The sequence below is a fragment of the Ranitomeya variabilis genome, unplaced genomic scaffold, assembly GCF_051348905.1.
Source record: "Ranitomeya variabilis isolate aRanVar5 unplaced genomic scaffold, aRanVar5.hap1 Scaffold_69, whole genome shotgun sequence".
Classification (NCBI taxonomy): Eukaryota; Metazoa; Chordata; class Amphibia; order Anura; family Dendrobatidae; genus Ranitomeya; species Ranitomeya variabilis.
The window spans coordinates 156629-175984 of NW_027508196.1; the positions used below are offsets into that span (position 1 = coordinate 156629).

Consider the following 19356-nt stretch of genomic DNA (forward strand, 5'->3'; position numbering starts at 1 on the left):
CAGCTTGAACACATGCACACCGCAGAACTGTCATCGACAGAGCATCCAGAGTTTCTGGAAATGTCTTCCCTGCGGCAATCTTTTGCTACGTCTCCACAGTGGGTGTCGGTTGTAGGCCTTGGTGCGGCCCGTGGCAAACCATTTCTGATCATCTCTTCTCGGCCAAATGGCTCAAGATCAAGCGTAGTGTCTGTTCTTATTAGTTTAATATCTGATTGGTCCCCTATTTGGGGACCATATATTAAATGGATTTTTGGAACAGGGAGCTGGAAATGGAGCTTGCTTTGTCACACTTAACCTTCACAGGGATGGAGGGTGTGGTTATGCAGATTCAAAACGCGTTGCGCACAGCTTGAACACATGCACACCGCAGAACTGTCATCGATAGAGCATCCAGAGTTTCTGGAAATGTCTTCCCTGCGGCGATCTTTTGCTACATCTCCACAGTGGATGTCGGTTGTAGGCCTTGGTGCGGCCCAAGTGGCAAACCATTTCTGATCATCTCTTCTCGGCCAAATGGCTCAAGATCAAGCGTAGTGTCTGTTCTTATTAGTTTAATATCTGATACGTCCCCTATTTGGGGACCATATATTAAATGGATTTTTGGAACAGGGAGCTGGAAATGGAGCTTGATCTGTCACACGGAACCTTCACGGGGATGGAGGGTGTGGTTATGCAGATTCAAAACGCGTTGCGCACAGCTTGAACACATGCACACCGCAGAACTGTCGTCGACAGAGCATCCAGAGTTTCTGGAAATGTCTTCCCTGCGGCAATCTTTTGCTACGTCTCCACAGTGGGTGTCGGTTTTAGGCCTTGGTGCGGCCCAAGTGGCAAACCATTTCTGATCATCTCTTCTCGGCCAAATGGCTCAAGATCAAGCGTAGTGCCTGTTCTTATTAATTTAATATCTGATACGTCCCCTATTTGGGGACCATATATTAAATGGATTTTTGGAACAGGGAGCTGGAAATGGAGCTTGCTTTGTCACACGGAACCTTCACGGGGATGGAGGGTGTGGTTATGCAGATTCAAAACGCGTTGCGCACAGCTTGAACACATGCACACCGCAGAACTGTCATCGACAGAGCATCCAGAGTTTCTGGAAATGTCTTCCCTGCGGCAATCTTTTGCTACGTCTCCACAGTGGGTGTCGGTTGTAGGCCTTGGTGCGGCCCAAGTGGCAAATCATTTCTGATTATCTCTTCTCGGCCAAATGGCTCAAGATCAAGTGTAGTGTCTGTTCTTATTAGTTTAATATCTGATACGTCCCCTATTTGGGGACCATATATTAAATGGATTTTTGGAACAGGGAGCTGGAAATGGAGCTTGCTTTGTCGCACGGAACCTTCACGGGGATGGAGGGTGTGGTTATGCAGATTCAAAACGCGTTGCGCACAGCTTGAACACATGCACACCGCAGAACTGTCATCGATAGAGCATCCAGAGTTTCTGGAAATGTCTTCCCTGCGGCAATCTTTTGCTACGTCTCACAGTGGATGTCGGTTGTAGGCCTTGGTGCGGCCCAAGTGGCAAACCATTTCTGATCATCTCTTCTCGGCCAAATGGCTCAAGATCAAGCGTAGTGTCTGTTCTTATTAGTTTAATATCTGATACGTCCCCTATTTGGGGACCATATATTAAATGGATTTTTGGAACAGGGAGCTGGAAATGGAGCTTGCTTTGTCACACGGAACCTTCACGGGGATGGAGGGTGTGGTTATGCAGATTCAAAACGCGTTGCGCACAGCTTGAACACATGCACACCGCAGAACTGTCATCGACAGAGCATCCAGAGTTTCTGGAAATGTCTTCCCTGCGGCAATCTTTTGCTACGTCTCCACAGTGGGTGTCGGTTGTAGGCCTTGGTGCGGCCCAAGTGGCAAATCATTTCTGATCATCTCTTCTCGGCCAAATGGCTCAAGATCAAGCGTAGTGTCTGTTCTTATTAGTTTAATATCTGATACGTCCCCTATTTGGGGACCATATATTAAATGGATTTTTGGAACAGGGAGCTGGAAATGGAGCTTGCTTTGTCGCACGGAACCATCACGGGGGTGGAGGGTGTGGTTATGCAGATTCAAAACGCGTTTCACACAGCTTGAACACATGCACACCGCAGAACTGTCATCGACAGATCATCCAGAGTTTCTGGAAATGTCTTCCCTGCGGCAATCTTTTGCTACGTCTCCACAGTGGGTGTCGGTTGTAGGCCTTGGTGCGGCCCAAGTGGCAAACCATTTCTGATCATCTCTTCTTGGCCAAATGGCTCAAGATCAAGCGTAGTGTCTGTTCTTATTAGTTTAATATCTGATACGTCCCCTATTTGGGGACCATATATTAAATGGATTTTTGGAACAGGGAGCTGGAAATGGAGCTTGCTTTGTCACACGGAACCTTCACGGGGATGGAGGGTGTGGTTATGCAGATTCAAAACGCGTTGCGCACAGCTTGAACACATGCACACCGCAGAACTGTCATCGACAGAGCATCCAGAGTTTCTGGAAATGTCTTCCCTGCGGCAATCTTTTGCTACGTCTCCACAGTGGGTGTCGGTTGTAGGCCTTGGTGCGGCCCAAGTGGCAAACCATTTCTGATCAACTCTTCTCGGCCAAATGGCTCAAGATCAAGTGTAGTGTCTGTCCTTATTAGTTTAATATCTGATACGTCCCCTATTTGGGGACCATATATTAAATGGATTTTTGGAACAGGGAGCTGGAAATGGAGCTTGCTTTGTCGCACGGAACCTTCACGGGGATGGAGGGTGTGGTTATGCAGATTCAAAACGCGTTGCGCAGAGCTTGAACACATGCACACCGCAGAACTGTCATCGACAGAGCATCCAGAGTTTCTGGAAATGTCTTCCCTGCGGCAATCTTTTGCTACGTCTCCACAGTGGGTGTCGGTTGTAGGCCTTGGTGCGGCCCAAGTGGCAAACCATTTCTGATCATCTCTTCTCGGCCAAATGGCTCAAGATCAAGCGTAGTGTCTGTTCTTATTAGTTTAATATCTGATACGTCCCCTATTTGGGGACCATATATTAAATGGATTTTTGGAACAGGGAGCTGGAAATGGAGCTTGCTTTGTCACACGGAACCTTCACGGGGATGGAGGGTGTGGTTATGCAGATTCAAAACGCGTTGCGCACAGCTTGAACACATGCACACCGCAGAACTGTCATCGACAGAGCATCCAGAGTTTCTGGAAATGTCTTCCCTGCGGCAATCTTTTGCTACGTCTCCACAGTGGGTGTCGGTTGTAGGCCTTGGTGCGGCCCAAGTGGCAAACCATTTCTGATCATCTCTTCTCGGCCAAATGGCTCAAGATCAAGCGTAGTGTCTGTTCTTATTAGTTTAATATCTGTTACGTCCCCTATTTGGGGACCATATATTAAATGGATTTTTGGAACAGGGAGCTGGAAATGGAGCTTGCTTTGTCACACGGAACCTTCACGGGGATGGAGGGTGTGGTTATGCAGATTCAAAACGCGTTGCGCACAGCTTGAACACATGCACACCGCAGAACTGTCATCAACAGAGCATCCAGAGTTTCTGGAAATGTCTTCCCTGCAGCACTCTTTTGCTACGTCTTAACAGTGGGTGTCGGTTGTAGGCCTTGGTGCGGCCCAAGTGGCAAACCATTTCTGATCATCTCTTCTCGGCCAAATGGATCAAGATCAAGCGTAGTGTCTGGTTCTTATTAGTTTAATATCTGATACGTCCCCTATTTGGGGACCATGTATTAAATGGATTTTTGGAACAGGGAGCTGGAAATGGAGCTTGCTTTGTCACACGGAACCTTCACGGGGATGGAGGGTGTGGTTATGCAGATTCAAAACGCGTTGCGCACAGCTTGAACACATGCACACCGCAGAACTGTCATCGACAGAGCATCCAGAGTTTCTGGAAATGTCTTCCCTGCGGCAATCTTTTGCTACGTCTCCACAGTGGGTGTCGGTTGTAGGCCTTGGTGCGGCCCAAGTGGCAAACCATTTCTGATCATCTCTTCTCGGCCAAATGGCTCAAGATCAAGCGTAGTGTCTGTTCTTATTAGTTTAATATCTGATACGTCCCCTATTTGGGGACCATATATTAAATGGATTTTTGGAACAGGGAGCTGGAAATGGAGCTTGCTTTGTCACACGGAACCTTCACGGGGATGGAGGGTGTGGTTATGCAGATTCAAAACGCGTTGCGCACAGCTTGAACACATGCACACCGCAGAACTGTCATCAACAGAGCATCCAGAGTTTCTGGAAATGTCTTCCCTGCGGCAATCTTTTGCTACGTCTCCACAGTGGGTGTCGGTTGTAGGCCTTGGTGCGGCCCAAGTGGCAAACCATTTCTGATCATCTCTTCTCGGCCAAATGGCTCAAGATCAAGCGTAGTGTCTGTTCTTATTAGTTTAATATCTGATACGTCCCCTATTTGAGGACCATGTATTAAATGGATTTTTGGAACAGGGAGCTGGAAATGGAGCTTGCTTTGTCACACGGAACCTTCACGGGGATGGAGGGTGTGGTTATGCAGATTCAAAACGCGTTGCGCACAGCTTGAACACATGCACACCGCAGAACTGTCATCAACAGAGCATCCAGAGTTTCTGGAAATGTCTTCCCTGCGGCAATCTTTTGCTACGTCTCCACAGTGGGTGTCGGTTGTAGGCCTTGGTGCGGCCCAAGTGGCAAACCATTTCTGATCATCTCTTCTCGGCCAAATGGCTCAAGATCAAGCGTAGTGTCTGTTCTTATTAGTTTAATATCTGATACGTCCCCTATTTGGGGACCATATATTAAATGGATTTTTGGAACAGGGAGCTGGAAATGGAGCTTGCTTTGTCACACGGAACCTTCACGGGGATGGAGGGTGTGGTTATGCAGATTCAAAACGCGTTGCGCACAGCTTGAACACATGCACACCGCAGAACTGTCATCAACAGAGCATCCAGAGTTTCTGGAAATGTCTTCCCTGCGGCAATCTTTTGCTACGTCTCCACAGTGGGTGTCGGTTGTAGGCCTTGGTGCGGCCCAAGTGGCAAACCATTTCTGATCATCTCTTCTCGGCCAAATGGCTCAAGATCAAGCGTAGTGTCTGTTCTTATTAGTTTAATATCTGATACGTTCCCTATTTGGGGACCATATATTAAATGGATTTTTGGAACAGGGAGCTGGAAATGGAGCTTGCTTTGTCGCACGGAACCTTCACGGGGATGGAGGGTGTGGTTATGCAGATTCAAAACGCGTTGCGCACAGCTTGAACACATGCACACCGCAGAACTGTCATCGACAGAGCATCCAGAGTTTCTGGAAATGTCTTCCCTGCGGCAATCTTTTGCTACGTCTCCACAGTGGATGTCGGTTGTAGGCCTTGGTGCGGCCCAAGTGGCAAACCATTTCTGATCATCTCTTCTCGGCCAAATGGCTCAAGATCAAGCGTAGTGTCTGTTCTTATTAGTTTAATATCTGATGCATCCCCTATTTGGGGACCATATATTAAATGGATTTTTGGAACAGGGAGCTGTTAATGGAGCTTGCTTTGTCACACGGAACCTTCACGGGGATGGAGGGTGTGGTTAGGCAGATTCAAAATGCGTTGCGCACAGCTTGAACACATGCACACCGCAGAACTGTCGTCGACAGAGCATCCAGAGTTTCTGGAAATGTCTTCCCTGCGGCGATCTTTTGCTACATCTCCACAGTGGATGTCGGTTGTAGGCCTTGGTGCGGCCCAAGTGGCAAACCATTTCTGATCATCTCTTCTCGGCCAAATGGTTCAAGATCAAGCGTAGTGTCTGTTCTTATTAGTTTAATATCTGATACGTCCCCTATTTGGGGACCATATATTAAATGGATTTTTGGAACAGGGAGCTGGAAATGGAGCTTGATCTGTCACACGGAACCTTCACGGGGATGGAGGGTGTGGTTATGCAGATTCAAAACGCGTTGCGCACAGCTTGAACACATGCACACCGCAGAACTGTCGTCGACAGAGCATCCAGAGTTTCTGGAAATGTCTTCCCTGCGGCAATCTTTTGCTACGTCTCCACAGTGGGTGTCGGTTGTAGGCCTTGGTGCGGCCCAAGTGGCAAACCATTTCTGATCATCTCTTCTCGGCCAAATGGCTCAAGATCAAGCGTAGTGCCTGTTCTTATTAATTTAATATCTGATACGTCCCCTATTTGGGGACCATATATTAAATGGATTTTTGGAACAGGGAGCTGGAAATGGAGCTTGCTTTGTCACACGGAACCTTCACGGGGATGGAGGGTGTGGTTAGGCAGATTCAAAATGCGTTGCGCACAGCTTGAACACATGCACACCGCAGAACTGTCATCGATAGAGCATCCAGAGTTTCTGGAAATGTCTTCCCTGCGGCAATCTTTTGCTACATCTCCACAGTGGGTGTCGGTTGTAGGCCTTGGTGCGGCCCAAGTGGCAAACCATTTCTGATCATCTCTTCTCGGCCAAATGCCTCAAGATCAAGCGTAGTGCCTGTTCTTATTAGTTTAATATCTGATACGTCCCCTATTTGGGGACCATATATTAAATGGATTTTTGGAACAGGGAGCTGGAAATGGAGCTTGATCTGTCACACGGAACCTTCACGGGGATGGAGGGTGTGGTTATGCAGATTCAAAACGCGTTGCGCACAGCTTGAACACATGCACACCGCAGAACTGTCATCGACAGAGCATCCAGAGTTTCTGGAAATGTCTTCCCTGCGGCAATCTTTTGCTACGTCTCCACAGTGGGTGTCGGTTGTAGGCCTTGGTGCGGCCCGTGGCAAACCATTTCTGATCATCTCTTCTCGGCCAAATGGCTCAAGATCAAGCGTAGTGTCTGTTCTTATTAGTTTAATATCTGATTGGTCCCCTATTTGGGGACCATATATTAAATGGATTTTTGGAACAGGGAGCTGGAAATGGAGCTTGCTTTGTCACACTTAACCTTCACAGGGATGGAGGGTGTGGTTATGCAGATTCAAAACGCGTTGCGCACAGCTTGAACACATGCACACCGCAGAACTGTCATCGATAGAGCATCCAGAGTTTCTGGAAATGTCTTCCCTGCGGCGATCTTTTGCTACATCTCCACAGTGGATGTCGGTTGTAGGCCTTGGTGCGGCCCAAGTGGCAAACCATTTCTGATCATCTCTTCTCGGCCAAATGGCTCAAGATCAAGCGTAGTGTCTGTTCTTATTAGTTTAATATCTGATACGTCCCCTATTTGGGGACCATATATTAAATGGATTTTTGGAACAGGGAGCTGGAAATGGAGATTGATCTGTCACACGGAACCTTCACGGGGATGGAGGGTGTGGTTATGCAGATTCAAAACGCGTTGCGCACAGCTTGAACACATGCACACCGCAGAACTGTCGTCGACAGAGCATCCAGAGTTTCTGGAAATGTCTTCCCTGCGGCAATCTTTTGCTACGTCTCCACAGTGGGTGTCGGTTGTAGGCCTTGGTGCGGCCCAAGTGGCAAACCATTTCTGATCATCTCTTCTCGGCCAAATGGCTCAAGATCAAGCGTAGTGCCTGTTCTTATTAATTTAATATCTGATACGTCCCCTATTTGGGGACCATATATTAAATGGATTTTTGGAACAGGGAGCTGGAAATGGAGCTTGCTTTGTCACACGGAACCTTCATGGGGATGGAGGGTGTGGTTATGCAGATTCAAAACGCGTTGCGCACAGCTTGAACACATGCACACCGCAGAACTGTCATCGATAGAGCATCCAGAGTTTCTGGAAATGTCTTCCCTGCGGCGATCTTTTGCTACATCTCCACAGTGGATGTCGGTTGTAGGCCTTGGTGCGGCCCAAGTGGCAAACCATTTCTGATCATCTCTTCTCGGCCAAATGGCTCAAGATCAAGCGTAGTGTCTGTTCTTATTAGTTTAATATCTGATACGTCCCCTATTTGGGGACCATATATTAAATGGATTTTTGGAACAGGGAGCTGGAAATGGAGCTTGATCTGTCACACGGAACCTTCACGGGGATGGAGGGTGTGGTTATGCAGATTCAAAACGCGTTGCGCACAGCTTGAACACATGCACACCGCAGAACTGTCATCCACAGAGCATCCAGAGTTTCTGGAAATGTCTTCCCTGCGGCAATCTTTTGCTACGTCTCCACAGTGGGTGTCGGTTGTAGGCCTTGGTGCGGCCCAAGTGGCAAACCATTTCTGATCATCTCTTCTCGGCCAAATGGCTCAAGATCAAGCGTAGTGTCTGTTCTTATTAGTTTAATATCTGATACGTCCCCTATTTGGGGACCATATATTAAATGGATTTTTGGAACAGGGAGCTGGAAATGGAGCTTGCTTTGTCGCACGGAACCTTCACGGGGATGGAGGGTGTGGTTATGCAGATTCAAAACGCGTTGCGCACAGCTTGAACACATGCACACCGCAGAACTGTCATCGACAGAGCATCCAGAGTTTCTGGAAATGTCTTCCCTGCGGCAATCTTTTGCTACGTCTCCACAGTGGATGTCGGTTGTAGGCCTTGGTGCGGCCCAAGTGGCAAACCATTTCTGATCATCTCTTCTCGGCCAAATGGCTCAAGATCAAGCGTAGTGTCTGTTCTTATTAGTTTAATATCTGATGCGTCCCCTATTTGGGGACCATATATTAAATGGATTTTTGGAACAGGGAGCTGGAAATGGAGCTTGCTTTGTCACACGGAACCTTCACGGGGATGGAGGGTGTGGTTAGGCAGATTCAAAATGCGTTGCGCACAGCTTGAACACATGCACACCGCAGAACTGTCGTCGACAGAGCATCCAGAGTTTCTGGAAATGTCTTCCCTGCGGCGATCTTTTGCTACATCTCCACAGTGGATGTCGGTTGTAGGCCTTGGTGCGGCCCAAGTGGCAAACCATTTCTGATCATCTCTTCTCGGCCAAATGGCTCAAGATCAAGCGTAGTGTCTGTTCTTATTAGTTTAATATCTGATACGTCCCCTATTTGGGGACCATATATTAAATGGATTTTTGGAACAGGGAGCTGGAAATGGAGCTTGATCTGTCACACGGAACCTTCACGGGGATGGAGGGTGTGGTTATGCAGATTCAAAACGCGTTGCGCACAGCTTGAACACATGCACACCGCAGAACTGTCGTCGACAGAGCATCCAGAGTTTCTGGAAATGTCTTCCCTGCGGCAATCTTTTGCTACGTCTCCACAGTGGGTGTCGGTTGTAGGCCTTGGTGTGGCCCAAGTGGCAAACCATTTCTGATCATCTCTTCTCGGCCAAATGGCTCAAGATCAAGCGTAGTGCCTGTTCTTATTAATTTAATATCTGATACGTCCCCTATTTGGGGACCATATATTAAATGGATTTTTGGAACAGGGAGCTGGAAATGGAGCTTGCTTTGTCACACGGAACCTTCACGGGGATGGAGGGTGTGGTTAGGCAGATTCAAAATGCGTTGCGCACAGCTTGAACACATGCACACCGCAGAACTGTCATCGATAGAGCATCCAGAGTTTCTGGAAATGTCTTCCCTGCGGCAATCTTTTGCTACATCTCCACAGTGGGTGTCGGTTGTAGGCCTTGGTGCGGCCCAAGTGGCAAACCATTTCTGATCATCTCTTCTCGGCCAAATGCCTCAAGATCAAGCGTAGTGCCTGTTCTTATTAGTTTAATATCTGATACGTCCCCTATTTGGGGACCATATATTAAATGGATTTTTGGAACAGGGAGCTGGAAATGGAGCTTGATCTGTCACACGGAACCTTCACGGGGATGGAGGGTGTGGTTATGCAGATTCAAAACGCGTTGCGCACAGCTTGAACACATGCACACCGCAGAACTGTCATCGACAGAGCATCCAGAGTTTCTGGAAATGTCTTCCCTGCGGCAATCTTTTGCTACGTCTCCACAGTGGGTGTCGGTTGTAGGCCTTGGTGCGGCCCGTGGCAAACCATTTCTGATCATCTCTTCTCGGCCAAATGGCTCAAGATCAAGCGTAGTGTCTGTTCTTATTAGTTTAATATCTGATTGGTCCCCTATTTGGGGACCATATATTAAATGGATTTTTGGAACAGGGAGCTGGAAATGGAGCTTGCTTTGTCACACTTAACCTTCACAGGGATGGAGGGTGTGGTTATGCAGATTCAAAACGCGTTGCGCACAGCTTGAACACATGCACACCGCAGAACTGTCATCGATAGAGCATCCAGAGTTTCTGGAAATGTCTTCCCTGCGGCGATCTTTTGCTACATCTCCACAGTGGATGTCGGTTGTAGGCCTTGGTGCGGCCCAAGTGGCAAACCATTTCTGATCATCTCTTCTCGGCCAAATGGCTCAAGATCAAGCGTAGTGTCTGTTCTTATTAGTTTAATATCTGATACGTCCCCTATTTGGGGACCATATATTAAATGGATTTTTGGAACAGGGAGCTGGAAATGGAGCTTGATCTGTCACACGGAACCTTCACGGGGATGGAGGGTGTGGTTATGCAGATTCAAAACGCGTTGCGCACAGCTTGAACACATGCACACCGCAGAACTGTCGTCGACAGAGCATCCAGAGTTTCTGGAAATGTCTTCCCTGCGGCAATCTTTTGCTACGTCTCCACAGTGGGTGTCGGTTGTAGGCCTTGGTGCGGCCCAAGTGGCAAACCATTTCTGATCATCTCTTCTCGGCCAAATGGCTCAAGATCAAGCGTAGTGCCTGTTCTTATTAATTTAATATCTGATACGTCCCCTATTTGGGGACCATATATTAAATGGATTTTTGGAACAGGGAGCTGGAAATGGAGCTTGCTTTGTCACACGGAACCTTCATGGGGATGGAGGGTGTGGTTATGCAGATTCAAAACGCGTTGCGCACAGCTTGAACACATGCACACCGCAGAACTGTCATCGATAGAGCATCCAGAGTTTCTGGAAATGTCTTCCCTGCGGCAATCTTTTGCTACATCTCCACAGTGGGTGTCGGTTGTAGGTCTTGGTGCGGCCCAAGTGGCAAACCATTTCTGATCATCTCTTCTCGGCCAAATGGCTCAAGATCAAGCGTAGTGCCTGTTCTTATTAGTTTAATATCTGATACGTCCCCTATTTGGGGACCATATATTAAATGGATTTTTGGAACAGGGAGCTGGAAATGGAGCTTGCTTTGTCACACGGAACCTTCATGGGGATGGAGGGTGTGGTTATGTAGATTCAAAACGCGTTGCGCACAGCTTGAACACATGCACACCGCAGAACTGTCATCGACAGAGCATCCAGAGTTTCTGGAAATGTCTTCCCTGCGGCAATCTTTTGCTACGTCTCCACAGTGGGTGTCGGTTGTAGGCCTTGGTGCGGCCCGTGGCAAACCATTTCTGATCATCTCTTCTCGGCCAAATGGCTCAAGATCAAGCGTAGTGTCTGTTCTTATTAGTTTAATATCTGATTGGTCCCCTATTTGGGGACCATATATTAAATGGATTTTTGGAACAGGGAGCTGGAAATGGAGCTTGCTTTGTCACACTTAACCTTCACAGGGATGGAGGGTGTGGTTATGCAGATTCAAAACGCGTTGCGCACAGCTTGAACACATGCACACCGCAGAACTGTCATCGATAGAGCATCCAGAGTTTCTGGAAATGTCTTCCCTGCGGCGATCTTTTGCTACATCTCCACAGTGGATGTCGGTTGTAGGCCTTGGTGCGGCCCAAGTGGCAAACCATTTCTGATCATCTCTTCTCGGCCAAATGGCTCAAGATCAAGCGTAGTGTCTGTTCTTATTAGTTTAATATCTGATACGTCCCCTATTTGGGGACCATATATTAAATGGATTTTTGGAACAGGGAGCTGGAAATGGAGCTTGATCTGTCACACGGAACCTTCACGGGGATGGAGGGTGTGGTTATGCAGATTCAAAACGCGTTGCGCACAGCTTGAACACATGCACACCGCAGAACTGTCGTCGACAGAGCATCCAGAGTTTCTGGAAATGTCTTCCCTGCGGCAATCTTTTGCTACGTCTCCACAGTGGGTGTCGGTTTTAGGCCTTGGTGCGGCCCAAGTGGCAAACCATTTCTGATCATCTCTTCTCGGCCAAATGGCTCAAGATCAAGCGTAGTGCCTGTTCTTATTAATTTAATATCTGATACGTCCCCTATTTGGGGACCATATATTAAATGGATTTTTGGAACAGGGAGCTGGAAATGGAGCTTGCTTTGTCACACGGAACCTTCACGGGGATGGAGGGTGTGGTTATGCAGATTCAAAACGCGTTGCGCACAGCTTGAACACATGCACACCGCAGAACTGTCATCGACAGAGCATCCAGAGTTTCTGGAAATGTCTTCCCTGCGGCAATCTTTTGCTACGTCTCCACAGTGGGTGTCGGTTGTAGGCCTTGGTGCGGCCCAAGTGGCAAATCATTTCTGATTATCTCTTCTCGGCCAAATGGCTCAAGATCAAGCGTAGTGTCTGTTCTTATTAGTTTAATATCTGATACGTCCCCTATTTGGGGACCATATATTAAATGGATTTTTGGAACAGGGAGCTGGAAATGGAGCTTGCTTTGTCGCACGGAACCATCACGGGGGTGGAGGGTGTGGTTATGCAGATTCAAAACGCGTTTCGCACAGCTTGAACACATGCACACCGCAGAACTGTCATCGACAGATCATCCAGAGTTTCTGGAAATGTCTTCCCTGGGGCAATCTTTTGCTACGTCTCCACAGTGGGTGTCGGTTGTAGGCCTTGGTGCGGCCCAAGTGGCAAACCATTTCTGATCATCTCTTCTCGGCCAAATGGCTCAAGATCAAGTGTAGTGTCTGTTCTTATTAGTTTAATATCTGATACGTCCCCTATTTGGGGACCATATATTAAATGGATTTTTGGAACAGGGAGCTGGAAATGGAGCTTGCTTTGTCGCACGGAACCTTCACGGGGATGGAGGGTGTGGTTATGCAGATTCAAAACGCGTTGCGCACAGCTTGAACACATGCACACCGCAGAACTGTTGTCGACAGAGCATCCAGAGTTTCTGGAAATGTCTTCCCTGCGGCGATCTTTTGCTACATCTCCACAGTGGATGTCGGTTGTAGGCCTTGGTGCGGCCCAAGTGGCAAACCATTTCTGATCATCTCTTCTCGGCCAAATGGCTCAAGATCAAGCGTAGTGTCTGTTCTTATTAGTTTAATATCTGATACGTCCCCTATTTGGGGACCATATATTAAATGGATTTTTGGAACAGGGAGCTGGAAATGGAGCTTGATCTGTCACACGGAACCTTCACGGGGATGGAGGGTGTGGTTATGCAGATTCAAAACGCGTTGCGCACAGCTTGAACACATGCACACCGCAGAACTGTCATCGACAGAGCATCCAGAGTTTCTGGAAATGTCTTCCCTGCGGCAATCTTTTGCTACGTCTCCACAGTGGGTGTCGGTTGTAGGCCTTGGTGCGGCCCGTGGCAAACCATTTCTGATCATCTCTTCTCGGCCAAATGGCTCAAGATCAAGCGTAGTGTCTGTTCTTATTAGTTTAATATCTGATTGGTCCCCTATTTGGGGACCATATATTAAATGGATTTTTGGAACAGGGAGCTGGAAATGGAGCTTGCTTTGTCACACTTAACCTTCACAGGGATGGAGGGTGTGGTTATGCAGATTCAAAACGCGTTGCGCACAGCTTGAACACATGCACACCGCAGAACTGTCATCGATAGAGCATCCAGAGTTTCTGGAAATGTCTTCCCTGCGGCGATCTTTTGCTACATCTCCACAGTGGATGTCGGTTGTAGGCCTTGGTGCGGCCCAAGTGGCAAACCATTTCTGATCATCTCTTCTCGGCCAAATGGCTCAAGATCAAGCGTAGTGTCTGTTCTTATTAGTTTAATATCTGATACGTCCCCTATTTGGGGACCATATATTAAATGGATTTTTGGAACAGGGAGCTGGAAATGGAGCTTGATCTGTCACACGGAACCTTCACGGGGATGGAGGGTGTGGTTATGCAGATTCAAAACGCGTTGCGCACAGCTTGAACACATGCACACCGCAGAACTGTCGTCGACAGAGCATCCAGAGTTTCTGGAAATGTCTTCCCTGCGGCAATCTTTTGCTACGTCTCCACAGTGGGTGTCGGTTGTAGGCCTTGGTGCGGCCCAAGTGGCAAACCATTTCTGATCATCTCTTCTCGGCCAAATGGCTCAAGATCAAGCGTAGTGCCTGTTCTTATTAATTTAATATCTGATACGTCCCCTATTTGGGGACCATATATTAAATGGATTTTTGGAACAGGGAGCTGGAAATGGAGCTTGCTTTGTCACACGGAACCTTCATGGGGATGGAGGGTGTGGTTATGCAGATTCAAAACGCGTTGCGCACAGCTTGAACACATGCACACCGCAGAACTGTCATCGATAGAGCATCCAGAGTTTCTGGAAATGTCTTCCCTGCGGCAATCTTTTGCTACATCTCCACAGTGGGTGTCGGTTGTAGGTCTTGGTGCGGCCCAAGTGGCAAACCATTTCTGATCATCTCTTCTCGGCCAAATGGCTCAAGATCAAGCGTAGTGCCTGTTCTTATTAGTTTAATATCTGATACGTCCCCTATTTGGGGACCATATATTAAATGGATTTTTGGAACAGGGAGCTGGAAATGGAGCTTGCTTTGTCACACGGAACCTTCATGGGGATGGAGGGTGTGGTTATGTAGATTCAAAACGCGTTGCGCACAGCTTGAACACATGCACACCGCAGAACTGTCATCGACAGAGCATCCAGAGTTTCTGGAAATGTCTTCCCTGCGGCAATCTTTTGCTACGTCTCCACAGTGGGTGTTGGTTGTAGGCCTTGGTGCGGCCCGTGGCAAACCATTTCTGATCATCTCTTCTCGGCCAAATGGCTCAAGATCAAGCGTAGTGTCTGTTCTTATTAGTTTAATATCTGATTGGTCCCCTATTTGGGGACCATATATTAAATGGATTTTTGGAACAGGGAGCTGGAAATGGAGCTTGCTTTGTCACACTTAACCTTCACAGGGATGGAGGGTGTGGTTATGCAGATTCAAAACGCGTTGCGCACAGCTTGAACACATGCACACCGCAGAACTGTCATCGATAGAGCATCCAGAGTTTCTGGAAATGTCTTCCCTGCGGCGATCTTTTGCTACATCTCCACAGTGGATGTCGGTTGTAGGCCTTGGTGCGGCCCAAGTGGCAAACCATTTCTGATCATCTCTTCTCGGCCAAATGGCTCAAGATCAAGCGTAGTGTCTGTTCTTATTAGTTTAATATCTGATACGTCCCCTATTTGGGGACCATATATTAAATGGATTTTTGGAACAGGGAGCTGGAAATGGAGCTTGATCTGTCACACGGAACCTTCACGGGGATGGAGGGTGTGGTTATGCAGATTCAAAACGCGTTGCGCACAGCTTGAACACATGCACACCGCAGAACTGTCGTCGACAGAGCATCCAGAGTTTCTGGAAATGTCTTCCCTGCGGCAATCTTTTGCTACGTCTCCACAGTGGGTGTCGGTTGTAGGCCTTGGTGCGGCCCAAGTGGCAAACCATTTCTGATCATCTCTTCTCGGCCAAATGGCTCAAGATCAAGCGTAGTGCCTGTTCTTATTAATTTAATATCTGATACGTCCCCTATTTGGGGACCATATATTAAATGGATTTTTGGAACAGGGAGCTGGAAATGGAGCTTGCTTTGTCACACGGAACCTTCATGGGGATGGAGGGTGTGGTTATGCAGATTCAAAACGCGTTGCGCACAGCTTGAACACATGCACACCGCAGAACTGTCATCGATAGAGCATCCAGAGTTTCTGGAAATGTCTTCCCTGCGGCAATCTTTTGCTACATCTCCACAGTGGGTGTCGGTTGTAGGTCTTGGTGCGGCCCAAGTGGCAAACCATTTCTGATCATCTCTTCTCGGCCAAATGGCTCAAGATCAAGCGTAGTGCCTGTTCTTATTAGTTTAATATCTGATACGTCCCCTATTTGGGGACCATATATTAAATGGATTTTTGGAACAGGGAGCTGGAAATGGAGCTTGCTTTGTCACACGGAACCTTCATGGGGATGGAGGGTGTGGTTATGTAGATTCAAAACGCGTTGCGCACAGCTTGAACACATGCACACCGCAGAACTGTCATCGACAGAGCATCCAGAGTTTCTGGAAATGTCTTCCCTGCGGCAATCTTTTGCTACGTCTCCACAGTGGGTGTCGGTTGTAGGCCTTGGTGCGGCCCGTGGCAAACCATTTCTGATCATCTCTTCTCGGCCAAATGGCTCAAGATCAAGCGTAGTGTCTGTTCTTATTAGTTTAATATCTGATTGGTCCCCTATTTGGGGACCATATATTAAATGGATTTTTGGAACAGGGAGCTGGAAATGGAGCTTGCTTTGTCACACTTAACCTTCACAGGGATGGAGGGTGTGGTTATGCAGATTCAAAACGCGTTGCGCACAGCTTGAACACATGCACACCGCAGAACTGTCATCGATAGAGCATCCAGAGTTTCTGGAAATGTCTTCCCTGCGGCGATCTTTTGCTACATCTCCACAGTGGATGTCGGTTGTAGGCCTTGGTGCGGCCCAAGTGGCAAACTATTTCTGATCATCTCTTCTCGGCCAAATGGCTCAAGATCAAGCGTAGTGTCTGTTCTTATTAGTTTAATATCTGATACGTCCCCTATTTGGGGACCATATATTAAATGGATTTTTGGAACAGGGAGCTGGAAATGGAGCTTGATCTGTCACACGGAACCTTCACGGGGATGGAGGGTGTGGTTATGCAGATTCAAAACGCGTTGCGCACAGCTTGAACACATGCACACCGCAGAACTGTCGTCGACAGAGCATCCAGAGTTTCTGGAAATGTCTTCCCTGCGGCAATCTTTTGCTACGTCTCCACAGTGGGTGTCGGTTTTAGGCCTTGGTGCGGCCCAAGTGGCAAACCATTTCTGATCATCTCTTCTCGGCCAAATGGCTCAAGATCAAGCGTAGTGCCTGTTCTTATTAATTTAATATCTGATACGTCCCCTATTTGGGGACCATATATTAAATGGATTTTTGGAACAGGGAGCTGGAAATGGAGCTTGCTTTGTCACACGGAACCTTCACGGGGATGGAGGGTGTGGTTATGCAGATTCAAAACGCGTTGCGCACAGCTTGAACACATGCACACCGCAGAACTGTCATCGACAGAGCATCCAGAGTTTCTGGAAATGTCTTCCCTGCGGCAATCTTTTGCTACGTCTCCACAGTGGGTGTCGGTTGTAGGCCTTGGTGCGGCCCAAGTGGCAAATCATTTCTGATTATCTCTTCTCGGCCAAATGGCTCAAGATCAAGTGTAGTGTCTGTTCTTATTAGTTTAATATCTGATACGTCCCCTATTTGGGGACCATATATTAAATGGATTTTTGGAACAGGGAGCTGGAAATGGAGCTTGCTTTGTCGCACGGAACCTTCACGGGGATGGAGGGTGTGGTTATGCAGATTCAAAACGCGTTGCGCACAGCTTGAACACATGCACACCGCAGAACTGTCATCGATAGAGCATCCAGAGTTTCTGGAAATGTCTTCCCTGCGGCAATCTTTTGCTACGTCTCACAGTGGATGTCGGTTGTAGGCCTTGGTGCGGCCCAAGTGGCAAACCATTTCTGATCATCTCTTCTCGGCCAAATGGCTCAAGATCAAGCGTAGTGTCTGTTCTTATTAGTTTAATATCTGATACGTCCCCTATTTGGGGACCATATATTAAATGGATTTTTGGAACAGGGAGCTGGAAATGGAGCTTGCTTTGTCACACGGAACCTTCACGGGGATGGAGGGTGTGGTTATGCAGATTCAAAACGCGTTGCGCACAGCTTGAACACATGCACACCGCAGAACTGTCATCGACAGAGCATCCAGAGTTTCTGGAAATGTCTTCCCTGCGGCAATCTTTTGCTACGTCTCCACAGTGGGTGTCGGTTGTAGGCCTTGGTGCGGCCCAAGTGGCAAATCATTTCTGATCATCTCTTCTCGGCCAAATGGCTCAAGATCAAGCGTAGTGTCTGTTCTTATTAGTTTAATATCTGATACGTCCCCTATTTGGGGACCATATATTAAATGGATTTTTGGAACAGGGAGCTGGAAATGGAGCTTGCTTTGTCGCACGGAACCATCACGGGGGTGGAGGGTGTGGTTATGCAGATTCAAAACGCGTTTCACACAGCTTGAACACATGCACACCGCAGAACTGTCATCGACAGATCATCCAGAGTTTCTGGAAATGTCTTCCCTGCGGCAATCTTTTGCTACGTCTCCACAGTGGGTGTCGGTTGTAGGCCTTGGTGCGGCCCAAGTGGCAAACCATTTCTGATCATCTCTTCTTGGCCAAATGGCTCAAGATCAAGCGTAGTGTCTGTTCTTATTAGTTTAATATCTGATACGTCCCCTATTTGGGGACCATATATTAAATGGATTTTTGGAACAGGGAGCTGGAAATGGAGCTTGCTTTGTCACACGGAACCTTCACGGGGATGGAGGGTGTGGTTATGCAGATTCAAAACGCGTTGCGCACAGCTTGAACACATGCACACCGCAGAACTGTCATCGACAGAGCATCCAGAGTTTCTGGAAATGTCTTCCCTGCGGCAATCTTTTGCTACGTCTCCACAGTGGGTGTCGGTTGTAGGCCTTGGTGCGGCCCAAGTGGCAAACCATTTCTGATCAACTCTTCTCGGCCAAATGGCTCAAGATCAAGTGTAGTGTCTGTCCTTATTAGTTTAATATCTGATACGTCCCCTATTTGGGGACCATATATTAAATGGATTTTTGGAACAGGGAGCTGGAAATGGAGCTTGCTTTGTCGCACGGAACCTTCACGGGGATGGAGGGTGTGGTTATGCAGATTCAAAACGCGTTGCGCAGAGCTTGAACACATGCACACCGCAGAACTGTCATCGACAGAGCATCCAGAGTTTCTGGAAATGTCTTCCCTGCGGCAATCTTTTGCTACGTCTCCACAGTGGGTGTCGGTTGTAGGCCTTGGTGCGGCCCAAGTGGCAAACCATTTCTGATCATCTCTTCTCGGCCAAATGGCTCAAGATCAAGCGTAGTGTCTGTTCTTATTAGTTTAATATCTGATACGTCCCCTATTTGGGGACCATATATTAAATGGATTTTTGGAACAGGGAGCTGGAAATGGAGCTTGCTTTGTCACACGGAACCTTCACGGGGATGGAGGGTGTGGTTATGCAGATTCAAAACGCGTTGCGCACAGCTTGAACACATGCACACCGCAGAACTGTCATCGACAGAGCATCCAGAGTTTCTGGAAATGTCTTCCCTGCGGCAATCTTTTGCTACGTCTCCACAGTGGGTGTCGGTTGTAGGCCTTG

General features: G+C 47.9%; 1 non-coding gene and 54 pseudogenes across 1 annotated transcript; all 55 read left to right on the top strand.

Moving 5' to 3' along the window:
• The first annotated feature begins 150 nt into the window (after positions 1 to 150).
• On the top strand, positions 151 to 324 carry LOC143791530 (U2 spliceosomal RNA; annotated as a pseudogene).
• Positions 325 to 500: 176 nt separating this feature from the next.
• LOC143791667 (U2 spliceosomal RNA) lies at positions 501 to 652 on the top strand (annotated as a pseudogene).
• Positions 653 to 850: 198 nt separating this feature from the next.
• Positions 851 to 1024, top strand: LOC143791952 (U2 spliceosomal RNA; annotated as a pseudogene).
• A 176-nt stretch (positions 1025 to 1200) lies between these two features.
• On the top strand, positions 1201 to 1374 carry LOC143792267 (U2 spliceosomal RNA; annotated as a pseudogene).
• A 175-nt stretch (positions 1375 to 1549) lies between these two features.
• Positions 1550 to 1723, top strand: LOC143792318 (U2 spliceosomal RNA; annotated as a pseudogene).
• A 176-nt stretch (positions 1724 to 1899) lies between these two features.
• Positions 1900 to 2111, top strand: LOC143792184 (U2 spliceosomal RNA; annotated as a pseudogene).
• Positions 2112 to 2249: 138 nt separating this feature from the next.
• On the top strand, positions 2250 to 2423 carry LOC143791325 (U2 spliceosomal RNA; annotated as a pseudogene).
• Positions 2424 to 2599: 176 nt separating this feature from the next.
• Positions 2600 to 2773, top strand: LOC143791400 (U2 spliceosomal RNA; annotated as a pseudogene).
• A 176-nt stretch (positions 2774 to 2949) lies between these two features.
• Positions 2950 to 3123, top strand: LOC143792319 (U2 spliceosomal RNA; annotated as a pseudogene).
• Positions 3124 to 3299: 176 nt separating this feature from the next.
• On the top strand, positions 3300 to 3473 carry LOC143791759 (U2 spliceosomal RNA; annotated as a pseudogene).
• Positions 3474 to 3649: 176 nt separating this feature from the next.
• Positions 3650 to 3824, top strand: LOC143792064 (U2 spliceosomal RNA; annotated as a pseudogene).
• Positions 3825 to 4000: 176 nt separating this feature from the next.
• On the top strand, positions 4001 to 4174 carry LOC143792321 (U2 spliceosomal RNA; annotated as a pseudogene).
• A 176-nt stretch (positions 4175 to 4350) lies between these two features.
• LOC143791851 (U2 spliceosomal RNA) lies at positions 4351 to 4524 on the top strand (annotated as a pseudogene).
• Positions 4525 to 4700: 176 nt separating this feature from the next.
• LOC143792322 (U2 spliceosomal RNA) lies at positions 4701 to 4874 on the top strand (annotated as a pseudogene).
• Positions 4875 to 5050: 176 nt separating this feature from the next.
• Positions 5051 to 5224, top strand: LOC143791349 (U2 spliceosomal RNA; annotated as a pseudogene).
• A 176-nt stretch (positions 5225 to 5400) lies between these two features.
• Positions 5401 to 5586, top strand: LOC143791828 (U2 spliceosomal RNA). The gene has a single exon (XR_013219911.1). It is a non-coding gene; the product is annotated as a U2 spliceosomal RNA (small nuclear RNA).
• Positions 5587 to 5750: 164 nt separating this feature from the next.
• Positions 5751 to 5902, top strand: LOC143791990 (U2 spliceosomal RNA; annotated as a pseudogene).
• A 198-nt stretch (positions 5903 to 6100) lies between these two features.
• On the top strand, positions 6101 to 6274 carry LOC143791980 (U2 spliceosomal RNA; annotated as a pseudogene).
• Positions 6275 to 6450: 176 nt separating this feature from the next.
• On the top strand, positions 6451 to 6602 carry LOC143792047 (U2 spliceosomal RNA; annotated as a pseudogene).
• Positions 6603 to 6798: 196 nt separating this feature from the next.
• Positions 6799 to 6972, top strand: LOC143791531 (U2 spliceosomal RNA; annotated as a pseudogene).
• Positions 6973 to 7148: 176 nt separating this feature from the next.
• Positions 7149 to 7300, top strand: LOC143791844 (U2 spliceosomal RNA; annotated as a pseudogene).
• A 198-nt stretch (positions 7301 to 7498) lies between these two features.
• Positions 7499 to 7672, top strand: LOC143791907 (U2 spliceosomal RNA; annotated as a pseudogene).
• A 176-nt stretch (positions 7673 to 7848) lies between these two features.
• LOC143791668 (U2 spliceosomal RNA) lies at positions 7849 to 8000 on the top strand (annotated as a pseudogene).
• A 198-nt stretch (positions 8001 to 8198) lies between these two features.
• Positions 8199 to 8372, top strand: LOC143792123 (U2 spliceosomal RNA; annotated as a pseudogene).
• Positions 8373 to 8548: 176 nt separating this feature from the next.
• On the top strand, positions 8549 to 8722 carry LOC143791587 (U2 spliceosomal RNA; annotated as a pseudogene).
• Positions 8723 to 8898: 176 nt separating this feature from the next.
• Positions 8899 to 9050, top strand: LOC143791669 (U2 spliceosomal RNA; annotated as a pseudogene).
• Positions 9051 to 9248: 198 nt separating this feature from the next.
• LOC143791981 (U2 spliceosomal RNA) lies at positions 9249 to 9422 on the top strand (annotated as a pseudogene).
• A 176-nt stretch (positions 9423 to 9598) lies between these two features.
• Positions 9599 to 9750, top strand: LOC143792048 (U2 spliceosomal RNA; annotated as a pseudogene).
• A 196-nt stretch (positions 9751 to 9946) lies between these two features.
• On the top strand, positions 9947 to 10120 carry LOC143791532 (U2 spliceosomal RNA; annotated as a pseudogene).
• Positions 10121 to 10296: 176 nt separating this feature from the next.
• LOC143791670 (U2 spliceosomal RNA) lies at positions 10297 to 10448 on the top strand (annotated as a pseudogene).
• Positions 10449 to 10646: 198 nt separating this feature from the next.
• Positions 10647 to 10820, top strand: LOC143791909 (U2 spliceosomal RNA; annotated as a pseudogene).
• Positions 10821 to 10996: 176 nt separating this feature from the next.
• Positions 10997 to 11170, top strand: LOC143791486 (U2 spliceosomal RNA; annotated as a pseudogene).
• A 174-nt stretch (positions 11171 to 11344) lies between these two features.
• Positions 11345 to 11518, top strand: LOC143791533 (U2 spliceosomal RNA; annotated as a pseudogene).
• A 176-nt stretch (positions 11519 to 11694) lies between these two features.
• LOC143791671 (U2 spliceosomal RNA) lies at positions 11695 to 11846 on the top strand (annotated as a pseudogene).
• A 198-nt stretch (positions 11847 to 12044) lies between these two features.
• LOC143791953 (U2 spliceosomal RNA) lies at positions 12045 to 12218 on the top strand (annotated as a pseudogene).
• A 176-nt stretch (positions 12219 to 12394) lies between these two features.
• LOC143792536 (U2 spliceosomal RNA) lies at positions 12395 to 12606 on the top strand (annotated as a pseudogene).
• A 138-nt stretch (positions 12607 to 12744) lies between these two features.
• On the top strand, positions 12745 to 12918 carry LOC143792278 (U2 spliceosomal RNA; annotated as a pseudogene).
• Positions 12919 to 13094: 176 nt separating this feature from the next.
• Positions 13095 to 13246, top strand: LOC143791672 (U2 spliceosomal RNA; annotated as a pseudogene).
• A 196-nt stretch (positions 13247 to 13442) lies between these two features.
• On the top strand, positions 13443 to 13616 carry LOC143791534 (U2 spliceosomal RNA; annotated as a pseudogene).
• A 176-nt stretch (positions 13617 to 13792) lies between these two features.
• LOC143791673 (U2 spliceosomal RNA) lies at positions 13793 to 13944 on the top strand (annotated as a pseudogene).
• Positions 13945 to 14142: 198 nt separating this feature from the next.
• Positions 14143 to 14316, top strand: LOC143791910 (U2 spliceosomal RNA; annotated as a pseudogene).
• Positions 14317 to 14492: 176 nt separating this feature from the next.
• Positions 14493 to 14666, top strand: LOC143791487 (U2 spliceosomal RNA; annotated as a pseudogene).
• Positions 14667 to 14840: 174 nt separating this feature from the next.
• LOC143791535 (U2 spliceosomal RNA) lies at positions 14841 to 15014 on the top strand (annotated as a pseudogene).
• A 176-nt stretch (positions 15015 to 15190) lies between these two features.
• LOC143791675 (U2 spliceosomal RNA) lies at positions 15191 to 15342 on the top strand (annotated as a pseudogene).
• A 198-nt stretch (positions 15343 to 15540) lies between these two features.
• Positions 15541 to 15714, top strand: LOC143791912 (U2 spliceosomal RNA; annotated as a pseudogene).
• A 176-nt stretch (positions 15715 to 15890) lies between these two features.
• On the top strand, positions 15891 to 16064 carry LOC143791488 (U2 spliceosomal RNA; annotated as a pseudogene).
• A 174-nt stretch (positions 16065 to 16238) lies between these two features.
• LOC143791536 (U2 spliceosomal RNA) lies at positions 16239 to 16412 on the top strand (annotated as a pseudogene).
• Positions 16413 to 16588: 176 nt separating this feature from the next.
• LOC143791676 (U2 spliceosomal RNA) lies at positions 16589 to 16740 on the top strand (annotated as a pseudogene).
• A 198-nt stretch (positions 16741 to 16938) lies between these two features.
• Positions 16939 to 17112, top strand: LOC143791954 (U2 spliceosomal RNA; annotated as a pseudogene).
• Positions 17113 to 17288: 176 nt separating this feature from the next.
• On the top strand, positions 17289 to 17462 carry LOC143792289 (U2 spliceosomal RNA; annotated as a pseudogene).
• A 175-nt stretch (positions 17463 to 17637) lies between these two features.
• On the top strand, positions 17638 to 17811 carry LOC143792323 (U2 spliceosomal RNA; annotated as a pseudogene).
• Positions 17812 to 17987: 176 nt separating this feature from the next.
• Positions 17988 to 18199, top strand: LOC143792185 (U2 spliceosomal RNA; annotated as a pseudogene).
• Positions 18200 to 18337: 138 nt separating this feature from the next.
• On the top strand, positions 18338 to 18511 carry LOC143791326 (U2 spliceosomal RNA; annotated as a pseudogene).
• Positions 18512 to 18687: 176 nt separating this feature from the next.
• On the top strand, positions 18688 to 18861 carry LOC143791401 (U2 spliceosomal RNA; annotated as a pseudogene).
• Positions 18862 to 19037: 176 nt separating this feature from the next.
• Positions 19038 to 19211, top strand: LOC143792324 (U2 spliceosomal RNA; annotated as a pseudogene).
• Positions 19212 to 19356: the final 145 nt, after the last annotated feature.